Raw genomic sequence first — 14862 nt, 5'->3', positions numbered from 1 at the left:
CAAGGATAAAAATGCACCAAAGTTTATATTTTTTTTATTAAGATGTATTAGTCTTTTGAGGGATTAAGGATGGGTAATGCCCCTTTTATTTCAACAAAGAAGGTTAATCATTTGGTGGATTGAGGTGGAGTGAGGGCTGAGATCTATATCTAGTTCTTCCTATTGAAGAATGAAGAGATGAACTAGTCTTCATATTGGCAGTGCCTCCTAATTCCACTGTGGTAAAGCCTTTTTATAATTTCTGCACTTTTGTAACATGTTTCTTCTTCTTCTTAAGTGTGTGGATTTGTTAATCCTCCTCTAATAGATGTTTCATTTCAGCAATTTTTCCTTCATCAGGAACACTCAGAGCTTTTATAACAGTTGTAGAAGGACCCCTCTTTTTCTCACAGCCACCAATAGGTGAGCCCTCAGAAGAGATATGAGTGATTATTGTCACTTCATTCAGTTCTTCGCTGATAATCCCAGGAGAGACTGAGGAAGGGACAGTGGAATCAAATGGGGTAGCAGAGCTTGGAGAGGTGTCTTTTACCGCCCCGGAGGGGGGGGTGGGGGGGGTTATAATTGCCAAAGAAGTAATTCCTTAAGAAAAATGACTAGGCAACTGCTCAATATTTAGATTGACTATCTCCTTAGCATTGTGAGGGACTTTTTTAGGGAGGGTGCAGCCTGTAACATCTATCCATAGTGTGTCCAAACATTTTGCAGTGTTGACAGTAGTAAGATCTTTGCTAAAGAACCACCTCCAGCCAGAAACCTTCAGTCTCAAGCCCAATCCAAATTTTTTTAAGTTCTGGAAGGGTAATGTCCCTCTCAATTAGGATTCTTGCCAGTGCAGGTCTGACCTTATTATAGGTGGAGACATTCTCCTTAAGAGGCCTGCCTAAAGCACATTCAATGTTAAAAAGAGCATTCAAATTGAAGAAGGGGAGAGTGAGGTCTGGTAGTTTGAACCAGAGGGGAACCACACGTGGCTCCTTACTGGGATCAAATCCTGGTGTCCATTTTAGAATCTTCATGGTAGTTCTTGCAATTAATATAGATTGCTTGGCAAAAAGTCTAGCATAATCCTCCTCAACATAGAGTTGTATCAGTATAAATCTGTCATCCAGTAAGCCTACTTTCCAATCCCCAATGAACTTCAGAGAATCAAAATAATTTCTAACCAGTTCCATTTTTGGGTGCCCTAACTGAAACTTACCAAAAAGGGTGAACTTGACTTTTTCATTAAGACAAATGCTCTCCTGCTGTGAGAAATAAAATGCCGGTTCACCTTCTTTACTACCTATATGGTGGATGCAAGAGCAAGCTCCCTTTACAACAGTATCATGAAAAGCTTGGGGGAAAACTAACATATTAGGATCCTGAAGAATGTCAGCAGTTTGGCCAACTTTTGGTCAACTACCCCTGCATAGGTTGCCTTTGTCCACTGAGCATTGGTTTCCACATCTATGGGTGAAGCCATAGGAGTGCAGAGATTTAAGGCAAAGTAACTTCCTCAAATCTCAATGGAACAGTAAAAATTGTGTCCAAACATTTTGCAGTGTTGACAGTAGTAAGATCTTTGCTAAAGAACCACCTCCAGCCAGAAACCTTCAGTCTCAAGCCCAATCCAAATTTTTTTAAGTTCTGGAAGGGTAATGTCCCTCTCAATTAGGATTCTTGCCAGTGCAGGTCTGACCTTATTATAGGTGGAGACATTCTCCTTAAGAGGCCTGCCTAAAGCACATTCAATGTTAAAAAGAGCATTCAAATTGAAGAAGGGGAGAGTGAGGTCTGGTAGTTTGAACCAGAGGGGAACCACACGTGGCTCCTTACTGGGATCAAATCCTGGTGTCCATTTTAGAATCTTCATGGTAGTTCTTGCAATTAATATAGATTGCTTGGCAAAAAGTCTAGCATAATCCTCCTCAACATAGAGTTGTATCAGTATAAATCTGTCATCCAGTAAGCCTACTTTCCAATCCCCAATGAACTTCAGAGAATCAAAATAATTTCTAACCAGTTCCATTTTTGGGTGCCCTAACTGAAACTTACCAAAAAGGGTGAACTTGACTTTTTCATTAAGACAAATGCTCTCCTGCTGTGAGAAATAAAATGCCGGTTCACCTTCTTTACTACCTATATGGTGGATGCAAGAGCAAGCTCCCTTTACAACAGTATCATGAAAAGCTTGGGGGAAAACTAACATATTAGGATCCTGAAGAATGTCAGCAGTTTGGCCAACTACCCCTGCATAGGTTGCCTTTGTCCACTGAGCATTAGTTTCCACATCTATGGGTGAAGCCATAGAAGGAGTGCAGAGATCTAAGGCAAAGTAACTTCCTCAAACCTCAATGGAACAGTAAAAATTTAAATCCTTCAACACCGGGAAAGGTCATATATATATATATATATATATAACTTTAGAAGAAGTGGCTTGAATAATCATGTTTAATATCATGGTTTGGAATATTAGGGGATTGGCAGACACTTCCTCTCTTAATAGACTAAATCATTTATGCAGGGTCAAAAACCTTTCTATTTTTTTTTTCTTTTGGAACAAATGGTGTCTATCAACAAAGACCGCATTCTTAGGAAGTTTAAGTAGTACAATAACTTTTGTAATATGAATAACAAAATTTGGATATTTTGGAGCATAATATTGATCTTACCATTGTGGAAAACGAGAAGCAATTTGTTTTAGTTTATTTTAAAATTGATACCTTCTTTTCCCGTGCCACTTTTTGTATATTTAAGCTCCTTAATGCTTGAAAAATTTCTGCTTTAGGAAAAATTGTTGACTATGGGGGAGCACATTAAAGGTAACTGGTTTGTCATGGTTATGAATCCCACTGAAAGGAAAGAGGGTCGGTTTGTGGATCCCAATTACATAAATTGGTTTTGCAATAAGGTTGAGGAGGCAGGTCTCTTTGATTTAGGCTTCATGGGCACTCCTTTTACATGGCGAAGGGGTACTCTTTTTCAATGCCTCAATCGTTTCTTGGGTAATTATTATTTTCTCAATTATTTTCACTTTGCTAAAGTGCAACATTTAAGCCATGCTGGTTCAGATCACAATCCCATTCTTCTTTCTCTCGCATTTACTACTAAACCTTCTTCATATTATTTTAAATTTCTTAATGTCTAGATTTCTCATGATACATTTTTAAGCACTGTTAAGCTGGCTTGGAATACTGACATAGTTGGAGATCCATGGTATGTGCTTTGGCAACTTCATAAACAGGTTGCTACTAAGCTGAAGGGGTGGAATTTTGATATCTTTGGTAATGTTCATAATAAAGACAAAAATGCTCAAATGATAGTGGACACTCTTGAAGGTATTACTTCTACTTATCCTACTACTATTGCTGAGTTAGCCCAAGCCCATACCAATCTTCTCGAAGCTATTTCTTTAGAGGAAGAGTTTTTACATCAACAAGCTAATGATATCCACTTTATGTGTGGAGATCGGAATACTAAAATCTTCCATGCCTCAATTAAACATAAAAGAAATTTGAATACTATTTTGAACATTAAGACGACAGATAGGAGGACTCTTACCAACAAAGATGATATTGGTAACAATGCTGTTGATTATTCTCAAGTTGTTTCAGAATAATACGCAGGTGCCCCTTGTTGACCTCGACATATTTGCTGAGGGAAGTGATTACATCTCAAGCATATCTATCAATGATATCCCCACTAAGCAGGAGATTTTTGCTATTTTCAAGGAAATTAAGTCTAATAAGACTCCGAGTCCTGATGGTTTCGCTGCTCACTTTTATGTTTCATGTTGGGATATTATCAAAAGTGAAGTTACTAAAGCCATCCAAAGTTTTTTTAAGGGAGTCGATCCTGAGAAATATTTTACCTCATCTCTTATAGTGCTCACCCCAAAGGGGGCCGATAAAAATAGTTGGGATAAATTCCGTCCCATATCACTCACCTCTATTATCTCTAAAGTCATAAGCAAGCTCATTGTTGCCAGATTACAACCTCATCTCAATAACATTATTTCTTTGCAGTAATCTGCTTTTATTAAGGGGAGAGATATCACTGATAATATCCTTCTCGCTCAAGAGCTTCTTGAAGATCTTAATAAAAAATGTAGAGGAGACAACATGATGATCGAACTTGATATTAAGAAGGCTTTTGATACTATTAGTTGGGATTTCATTATTAGTATTCTTCACGCCCAGGGTTTTCATAATAGCTTTTGTTCTCTTATCAGAAGATGGCTGACAAACAATCACTACTCTATTCTTCTTAACGACATTTCCTATGGTTTCTTCTCTGCTCAGAGGGGTTTTAAATAAGGAGACCCATTGTCCCCTACTATTTTCATTATTGCCTTTGATTACCTCTCCCGTTTACTTAACAAGTTGCAGATGAGCAAGCAACACTCACAATTCTCTCATAAATCCTCTATCATGGTCAGCCACTTGGCCCACACGGATGATGCTATTTTATTTCTAATGCTAGCAAATATACTATAAAGGCCCTTATGTAGGTTTTGGAGAATTTTCAAGATACTTCAGGATTATTTTTGAATAAGGATAAATGTCACTTATACTTCGGTAAGCATGTTAAAAGATCTACTGTCACGTGGGCTGCTTATTTTACTGGTTATCAAGTTGCCTCTTTGCCCCTCAAATACTTGGGTGTAAATTTGCTTAGGGGTTGTTGTAAGCAAACTCAATTAGATGATGTGGTTGACAAAATCAAGAAAAAGATTAATGATTGGAGGAACTCTTTCCTTTCTAATGGTGGGAGGATCACTTTGCTTAGAAGTATCCTATTAAGCATACCACAATATGCCTTACAAGTTTTGAATCTTAAAAAGAGTACTCAAACTCTTTTAGAGAATTTATTTAATCATTTTATCTGGTCGGGCACTAACTCCAAAAAACAATGGGCCACTTTTTCTTAAGTATGTACACCTTTAACTGTGGGGGGTCTTGGTTTTAAGAATTTGAAACAAATCTCTGATATCAATATGTATAAGCTTTGGTTTAAATTCTGTGCCAACTTCTCTTTGTGGGCTCCTTTCATGTATCATAAATATTGTACAAAATTAAACCCGGCGATTGTGAAGTGGAAAGTGGGGGACTCAAAAATCTGGAAAGCCATCATTAAAGCTCGCTCGATTGCCACTAAATTTATGTTTTGGGATATTGGAGATGGTAATATTTCCTTTTAGCATGATCAATGGGGTTTGGGAGATTCTTTTTCTTCTTCTCGATTCTTTCTGATTGTTGGACTAGAGACAAATGGGATGTTAAAAAATTGAAGGACATCAACGGAGATAAAAATGCCATGGTTTCTAAAATTTCTATCAGAAGGAGATCAAAAGATACACCCATTTGGAAAATTTCTATTGTTATCTCTATTACTAATTTTTTATATTCGAATCTCTACAACTTTAATAATTGGAGTTGGGGAAAACAAATTTGGACTTTGTTGACCTACTCTATTTAGAGATTTTAATATATAAAAAATGTGATCGATGTCAGCAAGTAGACAATATTTCAAAAAGAAATGAAATGTCTCTGAATTTTACTTTGGCCATTTATACCTTCATTTTGAAAATATATATATCAATTGCAGTAAACTATTTATAAAAGTGGATTGAAGTAATAACTTTACCTCGATGTGATGCTCAGAGTGTTTAATCAAAAATATTTTTATAAGATATGGAATGTCGAGAGTAATCATTATTGATGGAGGATCTCAGTTTAAGAATAAACAAATTGAAATTTTTGTGGATAAGTTTGATATTATACATAGGATTGCTATTATTTATCATCCTCAGAATAGTGGTCTGGCAGAAGTATCAAATCGTTAAATTAAAATAATTTTAGAATAAAATTATAAATCCTAATAAAGTGAATAGGTCTACTATATTAGATAATGCATTATGAGCTTATAGGAATGTCCCCATATAAATTAATTTTTGGGAAGACTTGTCAATTACCAGTAGAATTGGAGCATCAAACTTATTGGGCTATTAGAGAATTTAATTTTAAATTAAAAGATATGCTGGCGAGAAAAGATTGTTGCAGCTGAATAAGCTTAAAGAAATTAGAATTGAATCTTATGATAATACTATGATATATAAAGTGAAAATGAAAGAATGACATGATTAGAAGATAATTAAAAAGGAATTTGAGCTTTGACAAGAAGTTTTATTATACAATACAAGATTAAAATTATTTCCTAGAAAACTAAAGTCTAGGTGGATAGGGCCATTCACTATTGTAAGAGTTGTTAATATTGAAGATGTCAAAACTAAAAAGATATATAAAGTAAATGGACACAGACTGAACCATATTTTGATGGTTAAAGGCCAAATTTTAAAGAGATTATAATGTTGGGTCACCCAGAGTCAAGACTGGGAATGCCGGGCTGACGACATTAAACAAAGTGCTTTGTGGGAGGCAACCCATAATTATCTTTATTAAGGTTACAAATTTTTTTATAAGTAATATTATATATATCTATATTTATGCTTTCTTTATAAATTTTTTGTACTTGAGAGACCTATATATTAAGAAAATACATTAAAATATCTTTAATTACCAAATTATATAGAAGATTTGAGAGTTATTTGGATTTAAAGCAATATGATGCAGAAATCTGAACTGGCACCAAAGGCACTAGATTTGGCGCCAGAGACGCCATTTTACGAAGAGCTGGCGCCAGAAGCGCCGCAGTTGTCAATACGAGTTTGGAAGATTCTAAAGGCGGTTTTGGGCGATTTTTAACGGATTTTCTTCCTAGTAACTCCCAAATTCTGTGTTTTAGAGTTATTTAAGTGGGTAAAACAAAAAAGGAAGTCACCATTTTTAAATCCTATGACTTCCAACTCTAAGAAAACCTCTTGATATGGAATTTTCAACAAAAGAAATTTCATCAGTTTCGAAGTGCAGAAGTTATTTGATCGAGTTCTTGTGAAGAAGAGATTAATCAATGAACTAGAATTTGTGAATCGAGGACTCAACACACCAAGTACTCATGTGGAGGAGATTATTGCGCAGAGACGCTGGGAAGTGTTATGATATACCACAGCTGCAGTAGTCGTTCCTGTGGTAAAAGAGTTTTATGCTAATATTCATGAAATTAACCAACAAGTCGTCTATGTTGAAAGCAGGTCAGTACTATTTACTCCTTCAAGAATAAATGAATTGTTATGATTGAAAGTGCCCCGATTTGTCTGTACAAGAGATAACATGAATGAACTTTATTTATTCCTTATTGATGAAGAAGATATGGTGCGTATATTTAAGAAAAATGCTTGAGTTGAAGAAGATTCGACAGACGAATTTCCTCAGTGACATTTTTACAACTTATACGTTCAGTACCAATCCATGAGAAATATTCAAGAAGATAAAAAGAGATGTTTGAACCCTCTAAAGTACATAATTGTAATTATGATTACATTTGTGTGTTATATGTTTGTATTGGATTTTATTTATTTTCATTGTTGAAATTTATATGGGTCATATGTTTAAGTGTTTGATATTTAGCCTGCAATGTTAGTTTGTATGGTATGATTTTAATGCTGAATTAAATGTATTGGTTTGAAAAATGTTAACTTGTAATCGTGTGGATTTTATATATAAATGTGAGTTTTATGTTGTTTGTGAAAATATGTTGTTAGATGATTATTTAATTATGAAAATAAGTGTTAATTTAAGTTAATTAGAGGTTGGCGTGGTTTGGTATACAACAGATTTCAAAAGAAAATCAAAATCTAAAATTTTTGGTGTTGGCGCCAGAGGCGCCAGTTTCTCGAAAACACCCAGATTTCCTTAAAATTGTGAAAAACCATTGTAAAACCCCATTTTTACTACTTGGGCTGTCTCCTAACTTTATAGTAAGGTCGAAACTCAACCTAGGGCTTGCCATTTCTTGGATTTGAGGAGGTTTAAAAGCTAAAAAGTTTTAGATTTTATGTTCCTTTAGTAAGAGCTTCACTTTAACTTAGAAATTTTTTATTTTCACCATGGATTTTTTCTACATTATGGAAATCCAAAATTTTGATGTTTTTTTGAAGAAGTTTAAAGAGAACCCTGGGTGAAAAGTTTCTTACCAAGTATTCCTATTCTTGGAATTTAATTTGCAATATTGTGAATTTATTTGCATTTTATGTGAATTTCTTTAGAAATTGCTATGGCTCCAAGAATGAAAAGAGGAAAGCCTTTGGGAGGTTTTGATGCAAGACAATTTATTAATTAGAAGACTTGATATAATTATAATACTCAGATGGGTACAAGAAAATTGATTCAAGAGCGTGCATTCTCAAACCCGAGAGGAGAGATTAAAAGGTTGATAATTGCTCGGAACTGGGAGACCTTTTGCTAGTTCACTGCATTAAAAATTGTTCCTATCATTCGAAAATTTTATGTCAATCTTCGGGTGACATGATGAGCATGTTTATGTTAGAGGTAAAAACATTGAATTTACTTAAGAAAGAATCAATGCATTATACCGGTTGTGAAACAAATTTCATTATGAATATTCTGCATTTGTGATTTCTGATTCATCACTAGTTGAAGTAATTGTCTATCTTACTGATGGAAGGGAAGAATGGAAAATTAAGAATAATCACAAAGTCAATGTCTCCACTTCTATGTTAAATGTACAATCTAAAGCATGAAATTTCTTTATTTCTACAAAATTACTTCCATCTAATCACCTTAGTGAAGTAACCAAAGAGAGAGCAGTATTGAATTTTTGCATACAACAAATGAAGGTTGTTGATATTGGTGCTCTTATTCTGCATAATGCTTAGAGTATTGATAGAAGTGGGACCACTAGTGGTTTAGGTTATCCTACCCTAATTTTCACTTTATGTGAACAATCAAGAGTAGAATTTGATAAGGATGATGAAATGTTACAACCACTTAAACCAATTAGAAAACCCACAGTTCATAAATTTGAATCATTTGATGGATCTAGAAGTGGAAGTAGTGATAGACCTTCTACATCAGCTGTAGGACCATCTACTTCCAATACTATTTCACTTGTAAATATTATGGAACAGTTAACGATTCATAAATCAGATATTGTAGCAATGCAGAATAAAATAGGTGGTTTAGAATAAAGAAATGGTAACAATGATGATTATCAGCAGAGAAGATTACAACTTGATATTGCATATCAAGAGGCCATGGTTAGATACATACGGGTGATCATACTGTAGAATTTCCTACATGCCCCAGCTTTATGCCTTATGTGCAAGATAACTTTGAAGAGGAAGAAGAAGAGGAGGAAGATGATGAATGATGATTTAATGGGTTTTATCTATTTTCATTCATTGTTGGTTGTTTCATGTATTGTCATTGCTATAATTTAGAAAATTTATGTGTTTTGTTTATTGTATATTAAACTTGTTGTGTGTATAGATGTAAATTATAGGATTTTTATTTCAGCATTGTTTGTTTCTTTAATTTATTGCTTATGTTTTTAAATTTATCTTTTCTTGGCAAATCCTGTGATATATTATGTTTTATTTGATGCTTTAAAGCCTATACTATTTAAATTAGTACCTGCAATTACTACCTCCAGTATACCATAGCCGAAGTTTCATATTCAGAACCCTCTACAGGTTAGTTTATTTTTATGCATTTACTATTTCTTTCACCCTACAATTTTTTGTACTGAATGCTTTACTTATTATTAAAAAAAAATCTAAGTTTGGGGGAAAGAAATTTTTTTTAAAAGAAGTAAACTAAGTTTTATTTTCCCTCATTTAACTATATTTTTAAAATTAATTTAACATGACCTTGGATATTAGAGTCTAAATTTATATAATTATATTTTTGCTTTTAAATAGTATAGTAAATTTAAGCAAAAATCTTTAATAATGAAGGTCAATTCTAGAGTTAAGATATTTAGTATGAAAGGATAAGACTATGTTATTTTTTTGTTTAAAGTAAAGAAAATTATATTTTTGAAGTATTAAGAATCTTAGAGTTTCATCTAAGAAGAAAGGAATGATACTTTATGAAAAATTTTCAAAGCTAATATAAATTTATAAAGTGAAGGAAGGTAAGAAGTGTTAACTTCAATAAGGGGATAGTGAAGTTCAAAATTCTTAAAGGCTATCCAGATATAATAATTCTGACATGAAAGAGAAAAGAAAAGAAATGAATGAAGATGATCCTAAAGAAATGAAAAAGAAAAGAAAAGAACAATATGTGGTGAGAAGCTTGAGGAAATCCCTAATAAAAAATTGGCTTCACTTGAATCAACTTGAGTAAAAAAGCTTTATTATAATTTCTAAACTTGTATTTGAGTATTAGCATCCTTACTAATAAAGTTTTTATGAAATTCTTTTTCATATGGAGATTCTAAGTATCTTTGATATGACAAATTACACTTGTTCTTGAAATGAATAGAGATTCAAAAATCTTAAACTTGATTACTAAGTGTTCTTATACTTTTAGTTTTAACCTAAGTTATTAAAATTTATTCTTAAGTTATTCTATTATATCTATTAAACCAAGTTATAGAATTTTATAAGTTAATCTCTTCCATGAGTCATATTTTTATATAGTAAAAGAGTCACTTGAGGACAAGTAACATTTAAGTTTGGGGGATTTTCATACACCAAAAAATGGACAATTTTATGTATATATTTTACGCTTAAATTTGGTGATATTGTACTTCAAAGAAGGGTGTTTTCATGTTATGTTGTAGACATATCAATTTTAGGCATTTGAAGCAAAAAGAGCAAAAAGGAAAAAATTTGGAGTCAAAATACAGTTTTTCAGCATCCTGGCGCCAGTGGCCCTATTTTATAGAGAAGAGACACCTGAATCCAGAGAATAACACAGAACTCCAATAAACAAGAGTTAGATGAGCAAAGATGAATTAAGATGGATTGTGGCGGTTTTTGACTAACGATGGATTATGACAGTAATTGCCTATTTTTGAGAGGTTCTAGAAGGCCCCAAGTAATTCAAACGCTCCATGGAGTAATTGAATGCATCTAGACACTTTGGAAATGCTCTTGAATGGAAAGATATGTCTCTTGGATGAAGGGATTTTTCTGATGTGAAGAGGTGTGCCTCTTGGAAAGAGGAGGGAATTTTGAATTCTTTAAAGATAAGGCTGGTGCCCCAATTAAAGTGTGATCTTTTGAGAAGTGTGGAAGGGGTGATGTGAGAGAGAGTGTGATCTTTTGAGAAGTGTGGAAGGGTTGATGTGAGAGAGAGTTGTGAAGGAAGAGTCAATATTTTCTTCTAGAGTTGTAAGAGGAGAGGGAATGTGAGAGAATTCTTCTTCATTACATTTCTAGGAGAGAATTGAGTGTGATTGTAAATAGATAAAGTGCTTATAGGGAACTTCAAGGTATTTGCTTAAGAAGGAGTGTGAGATAAGTTGTGTTCTTTCCTTTCTTTGTTTTGTAAACTTATTTATATATATATAATCTATGTTTTATCATATCCTTCTCATAAATTCTAAGTAGTCTTCTTTATCCTTCTCCCTACAATGAGATATGGTTTTGTGAAGAATTAGTTTTTTTGTAAGATTTTAAATGTCAATAAATTGTAATGATTTGAACTCTGATCTTTATTTAATTTTTGATATGACAAATTGAAATGTTAAATTTTTTTGAGAAACATAAGGTCCGAAAGAGCTATGCTTTCTACAACAAGGTAAGAGTCACATTCAATTTCATGGGTGAGAATGTAGTCTATGGGTTTGAGTGCAAATAAATAGAGAAATATATGTTGATGAGTGCAGAATTACAGATTTTAGGGTGACTGATTAAAATCCCCAATTTGATCCAGTTACTTGGAAACTAAAGCGAGAATGTTAGCCCAGAAGGAAAAGTGGGAGCCAGTATCCTCTCAACCTAACCACAGATTTAAGGACCAAATTTTGAATTAGTCAATGTTCGGAGGGTAAAAAATAGGATTGCTTCTATTTGGCACAATACAATTATATATATAATTTTAAATGATTTTAATTACTTCACAATCCATAAACTGATTGTAAAAGGGAAGGATGCTTTCTTAAATTTAAACTCTTCATTACAAAACTGCTTTTAATCTTAGTAAGCTTAATTTTAAATTTTAGAATATAGCTTTGTTAACTTAGTTAATTTAGCTGTATTTCATTTAGAGTACATTAAATTTACTTTAGATTTGATTTACTTAAGTTTTTGTAGTTTGAATATTGTGTTTTACATTATAATCATAATAATTTCCAACTCCTTATCGGATCAATACTTAGGACTAATTAGAGCCCTTTATTACTTGAGCGACACGTATACTGACGTAATTATCAAGGTTTTACAGCTTAAAGATTGTGTAAAAATAAAACTATTTATACTGAAGTGATTTTTATTGTGATTGATCTGCATATTTACTAATTGTGCTGTCGTGGGTGTTTTCTAGTATTGGAAGATATTTACAACGCATACACAAAAACACCGCATCAATCATCAACATACATTTTAATATTTTTTTCTTTTATTTAAAAAAAAATAAATCTATGAAAATCTGGTAGGTCACTATAGCTTTTTTAGGCCAAAAAAATAATACATTGTAATAATTACACCCTAACTAGTTATAAAGGCTAACACTCTGCTTCGGCCGGGTGCATCTTGAATTAGTGCTAGCCCAGAAAATAATTTAAGAAGCTCATCATGGAATGACCTATCGATGATTCCAACAATTATTGATCCTTGATAGTGGGTAGATGTCCTTTAGACATGGAAGAATGACCTATCGATGATTCCAACAATTATTGATCCTCGACAGTGGGTAGATTTCCTTAGGCATGAAATGTTTAGGTTTTTGAAGTCCACACAAATCCTCTACTTGTAGTTTTTTTTTCTATAAAATCACCACATTCGAGACTCAAGTTGAGTACTGCAACTAAAAAGATGTATATGGTTTCTTTAGGCTTGCGACCCTCCTCTCAAATTGGTCTAGCCAAGGTCAAAATTGAAGACCTTATTTTTTACTTCACTAGTCTGGTGGTAGGATTGACTTTCAGTTGGTGGTAAGCGACGCCAACAAATATCCCTAATATTTTAAAAGCTTACCAAGAAAAGACAACCCGATGCTTCCGAAGGATTTGGATCGACAAGTCCTTCAACCATGCATTAAAGTTTTTTTCATATTAGGAATAAATTATTGGGCCCTCCATTAGACGCAGGGATTTCAAGTATGGTCACACTGGTCTCAAGATTTCTTTCGCACTGGTTCTAGAGATTGAATGACTCCTGCTCCACATTGTCGATTGCCTGAAGGTACTATGTTCGAGACTACTAGGTTCCCCCAAAGATGAAGAGCTCCTAATCACCCAAAAATCTTACTACTACAAGGTATGTTGAGACTACAACCTTGAAGTCATTGAGCAGAGGCTGGTCGAAAATGGATTTGTAGGTTGGTGATGATTCAACCACCAAAAAGTCCTCTATTGATTTGAATTGTTTCTCACCTTCTCCCTAGGTGATTATAGAGTGAACCAACCAGTGCAGTCGGTATGCCATTTTTGAGTCACACCTTATCGATCACTAACTTGAACATAATGTTTACAAAGCTACCAGTGTCAACCAAGTAGGTACCTTATCCTAACAGTGACAATAATAACATCATTGAAGGGTTTCTCCGTAGAGGGCAAATCTACGTTAGAAAATGTGATTGGTAAATGAGTGCTACACTTCAGAGATAAAGTAGTTATGCATAATTCTCATGATGGAAGCATCTTCTAGCTGGCTCACTGAGACTAATTTCAACCTCCTTAGAAAATGACCGGTACCATCCTAGCAATATGGATGACATTCGCCCAACCTGGTTCATTCAAAATTTCTTCAACTGAAGCCTTTATTTACCTCTAGGTCACCTTTTCCAGTGATATAAACTCCTTGATTTTCCTAACTTTGATCAGCTCCTCAACCAGCTCTGGAGGTGTCAACTTTCCTCTGTATTGTGGCCATGGTCTTTGTGATAAGTGCAATACTTCTTGGTGTCTCGAAGAGAGTCTCCTGCTCTAATTGACAACGCTTCTTTAAATTATTTCTTATTTTAGATGGACTCCACTAGCTCGACCGTCGAGACTCTCAGTGAAGTTACCTCTAGAGTCTTGTAATTGTTTAGCGGTCGCTCAATGTGACGAACTGGCTGCTAGTTAGGGTATTGTGCCAGCCCACCCCCTTCCTCCTCCCTGGTTGTCATTCATGTCAGAGCACTTGTTATCTCGGGGCAGCCAATCATCTTCATATCACAACTAAATGAAAGAACATGTATGTTGTCTCTGGAAGCCTTTTTCTATAACTAGTGGGGTGGAATTGAATTCCTCAACCGAAATATGATTGTCGGTCAACTCCAATAGTTTAGGTAAGATCTTTGGTTGCTGGAGACCCAAAACATAACAAAAGGGTCACTCCTTCAACTCCTTAGCTTGGGGGGAGTGTAGTATGTTTTAATCATGAAATGATCCTCTATTTATATAAAAATGGAGTGCAATATATGAAGTTACAATTATATCTTTACTTTAATGGGGACTATATAGGTTATTATTGGTATTTTTCATATATGAACTCTTGGTTCAACCTTCCTCTAACTCAGTCTACCGAACTTAGTCGGTTCTGCTTCATCGGGACCTGTATTAAAACATCTAATCAGTTGACCTTTGATGTTCTTCAGATCGGTCAAACTTGACTGGGTTGGCCATATTAATATGGTTGTCGACCATCGATCTTGTGATAGGAAACTCCCGTCGATGGAGTAAAACTATGTTATCGAGCAGCAGACAAACTATCATAATCTGATAGTCCATGCTTTGAATATGATTTGAACATAACTATGTGATTACTTATGCAATTATGGATTCAAGTTTAGATTTTGAATAATATTT

Source organism: Phalaenopsis equestris, unplaced genomic scaffold (assembly GCF_001263595.1).
Source record: "Phalaenopsis equestris unplaced genomic scaffold, ASM126359v1 Scaffold000270, whole genome shotgun sequence".
NCBI classification, from domain to species: Eukaryota; Viridiplantae; Streptophyta; class Magnoliopsida; order Asparagales; family Orchidaceae; genus Phalaenopsis; species Phalaenopsis equestris.
Note: the sequence above shows the minus strand (reverse complement) of the source record.